Below are 3,814 nucleotides of genomic sequence, written 5' to 3'. Positions count from 1 at the left end.
GATGTACTCCTTTTCCTATTTGGAACCAGTCTGTTGGTCCATGTCCAGGTCTAACTGTTGCTTCCTGACCTGCATATAGGTTTCTCAAGGGGCAGGTCAGGTGGTCTGGTATTCCCATCTCTCTCAGAATTTTCCATAGTTGATTGTGATCCACACAGTCAAAGGCTTTGGCATAGTCAACAAAACAGAAATATGTGTTTTTCTGGAACTCTCTTACCTTTTCCATGATCCAGCGGATGTTGGTAATTTGATCTCTGGTTCCTCTGCCTCTTCTAAAACCAGCTTGAACATCAGGAAGTTCACGGTTCACATATTGCTGAAGTCTGGCTTGGAGAATTTTGAGCATTACTTTACTAGCGTGTGAGATGAGTGCAGTTGTGTGGTAGTTTGAGTATTTCAGTAGTACACTCCTTTATTGGTTATGAGTAACATTCCATTTATGGAAATACCAAAATTGGTTGTATCCATTTACCTGTTGATGAATATTTGGGTTATTTCCAGATATGGGGTTATTATATTTAAAGCTGCTATCAACATTAATGTGCAAGTCTTGACTTTACTTTGATTTTATTTCCTTGGGGCTAATAACTAATAACAGAATTGATGGGTAGTATAGAAAGTGGAAGGTATGCACAAAAATTTGCCAAAATGGAAGTATCATTTTACACTCCCATCAGGAGTATGAGAACAGAAAGTTTTCCACATAGTCATGAATACTTGATTTTGCAGTCTTTCAATTTTATAAATTTTAGTTTGCATGTAATAATATATTGCAATTTAATTTTCATTGCTCTGATGACTGATACTGAACATTTAAAAATTTTCATGTCTGTGGGATGTTTATCTTTTTTGTGCAGCATCTGCTCTAATCATTTGCTTGTTTTTAATGAGAGTTTTCTTCTATCTATTTATTATTATATTGTAAACATTATTTTTATACTCCTGATACAAATCCTTTATCTGATATACATATTTTGAGTATTTTCCTTAGTTTTGACTTGTTTCTTTTTCCAGATTGTGTCTTTCTAAAATCAGACATTTTGAATTCTATTCAATTTTCTATTTTCTTTTCATAGTTTGTGACTTTTGTGCCCTGTTTAGTAAAACTCTCCCTCACTTAGGCTCACAAAAACATTCTTGTTTATTCTGTTTTATAAATATAGTTTTACATCTAAGTTTATTATCCATTTCAAATTCCTTTTTGGATATATGAAGTCATCATGATCGAAGTTCATTTTTTTTTCACATGGACATCCAGTTGTTCTAACAAGAGTTTTTGAAAGCTTATGTTTTTCCCATTGAATTACCTTGGCATCTTTGTTGAAAATCAACTGGAGCATAAATATGAAGGGGTTTTTTTGGTCAATTTATTCTGTTCAATCTATATGTCTATGTTCCATTAGTATCTCACTCTTTCAATTTATGTAGGAAAATAATATGAAGCAGGTAGCATAATTCCTCCATATTTTCCCTTTGTTTTCAGAATAATTTGCATTTCCATATAAATTTAGAATCAACTTGCCAATCTCTATGAAGAAGACTGCTGGAATATTGATTAGAATTGCACTGAATCTGCATATGAATTTAGGGAGAATTGATATTGTAACTTTGAGTTTCCAATCTATGAGCATGGTATATCTCTATATTTGTATAGGTTTTCTCTCATTATCCTAGCAATATCTTAGTTTTCAGTGTACCAATGATCTTGAATCTGCACATCTTTTGTTAAATTGAAACAACCTTCTGGGTTTTCATTATTATTTATTAATATGGAAAACTATATCATTCAATATTCAAATATTAATGAAAACTTCATCTCTAGGATAAATCCAGTTGAGGATATATTGTCTATTTAATATTATTTTCTGTATTTGATTTGCTAATATTTTATTAATGATTTTAAGTCTGTGCTCAAGAAGAATATTGGTCTATAGTTTTCTTTTTTTTCCCTTTTCCAGCTGTGCCATGCAGCTCATGGTGTCTTAGATCCCTGACCAGGGACTGAACCTGGGGCCACAGCAGTGAAAGTGCTGAGTCCTAAACATTGGACCACCAGGGAAGTCCCTGTAGTTTTCTTTTATTTTGATGTTGTTGTCTGGCTTTGGTATAAAGGTAATATTGAGCTCCTAGAATGAGTTGAAAACTGTAATTCACATCCCTTATTTTCTGTGAGAAAATGATAGGCTTGGCATTATTTCTTCCTTCAGTTCAGTTCAGTTGTTCAGTTGTGTCTGACTCTTTGGGACCCTATGGACTATAGCACACCAGGCTTCCCTGTCCATCACCAACTCCTGGAGTTTACTCAAACTCATGTCCATCGAGTCAGTGATGCCATCTAACCATCTCATCCTCTCTAATCCCTTTCTCCTCCTGCCTTCAATCTTTCCCAGCATCAGGGTCTTTTCAAGTGAGTCAATTCTTCCCATTAACTAGCCAAAGTATTGGACTTTCAGCTTCAGGATCAGTCCTTGCAATGAATATCCAGGACTGATTTCCTTTAGGTTGGACTGGTTGGATCTCCTTACAGTCCAAGGGACTTTCAAGAGTATTCTCCAACACCATAGTTCAAAAGCATCAATTCTTCGGCACTCAGCTTTCTTTATAGTCCAACTCTTATATCCATACATGACTACTGGAAAAACCACAGCTTTGACTAGATGGACCTTTGTTGATAAAGTAATGTCTCTGCTTTGTAATATGCTGTCTAGGTTGATCATAGCTTTTCTTCCAAGGAGCAAGCCCCTTTTAATTTCATGGCTGCAGTCACCATCTGCAATGATTTTGGAGCCCCCAAAATAAAGTCTTTCACTGTTTCTGTTGTTTCCCCATCTATTTGCTGTGTGATAAGACCAGATGCCATGATCTTAGTTTTCTGAATGTTGAGTTTTAAGCTAACTTTTTCACTCTGCTCTTTCACTTTCATCAAGAGGCTCTTTAGTTCTTTTTTGCTCTCTGCCATAAAGGTGGTGTCATTTGCATATCTGAGGTTATTGATATTTATTTTGGCAGTCTTGATTCCAGCTTTTGCTTCATCCAGCCCAGCATTTTGTAATAATGTACTCTGCATTTAAGTTAAATAATCAAGGTGACAATATGCAGCCTTGATGTACTCCTTTCCTGATATGGAACCAGTCTGTTGTTCCATGTCCAGTTCTGACTGTTGCTTCTTGACCTGCACACAGACTTCTCAGGAGGCAGGGCAGGTGGTCTGGTATTCCCATCTCTGTAAAAATTTTTCACAGTTTGTGTGATCCACAAAATCAAAGGCCTTGGCATAGTCAATAAAGCAGAAGTAAATGTTTTTCTGGAATTCTTGCTTTTTTGATGATCCAGCGGATTTTGGCAATTTGATCTCTGGTTCCTCTGCCTTTTCTCAATCTAGTTTGGACATCTGGAAGTTCACGGTTCACGTATTGTTGAAGCCTGGCTTGGAGAACTTTGAGCATTGCTTTGGTAGCGTGTGAGATGAGTGCGATTGTGCAGTAGTTTGAACATTCATTCGCATTGCCTTTCTTTGGGAATGAAATGAAAACTGACCTTTTCTAGTTTTCATTTCTTCCTGAAGTATTTTAAATAATTTACCTGTGAAGCAACTTGGTTATGGAGTTTTGTTTGTAAGAATGTTATAAATTATGAATTCAGTTTCATTGATAAATATGACTATCCAAATTTTCTAATTTTTATGTCAGATTTAGTGATTTAAGTGATTTCCAGAAGTGTGTTTATTTCATCTAAGTTGTCAAATTTATTGTTAAAAATTTTTAATAGTCTCATCATTATTTTAAATTCCATATGATTGATAATGGTACTCTTT

At 35.2% G+C, this 3,814-nt stretch overlaps 1 non-coding gene across 1 annotated transcript; it reads right to left on the bottom strand.

Annotated features, from left to right (window-relative positions):
- Nucleotides 1-1,986: 1,986 nt before the first annotated feature.
- TRNAE-UUC (transfer RNA glutamic acid (anticodon UUC)) lies at nt 1,987-2,059 on the bottom strand. Its single transcript has one exon. It is a non-coding gene; the product is annotated as a tRNA-Glu (tRNA).
- Between the last annotated feature and the right edge of the window lie 1,755 nt (nt 2,060-3,814).

This window comes from Capricornis sumatraensis, chromosome X (assembly GCF_032405125.1).
Source record: "Capricornis sumatraensis isolate serow.1 chromosome X, serow.2, whole genome shotgun sequence".
Taxonomy (NCBI): domain Eukaryota; kingdom Metazoa; phylum Chordata; class Mammalia; order Artiodactyla; family Bovidae; genus Capricornis; species Capricornis sumatraensis.
This window is presented reverse-complemented; position numbering and strand designations above follow the sequence as displayed.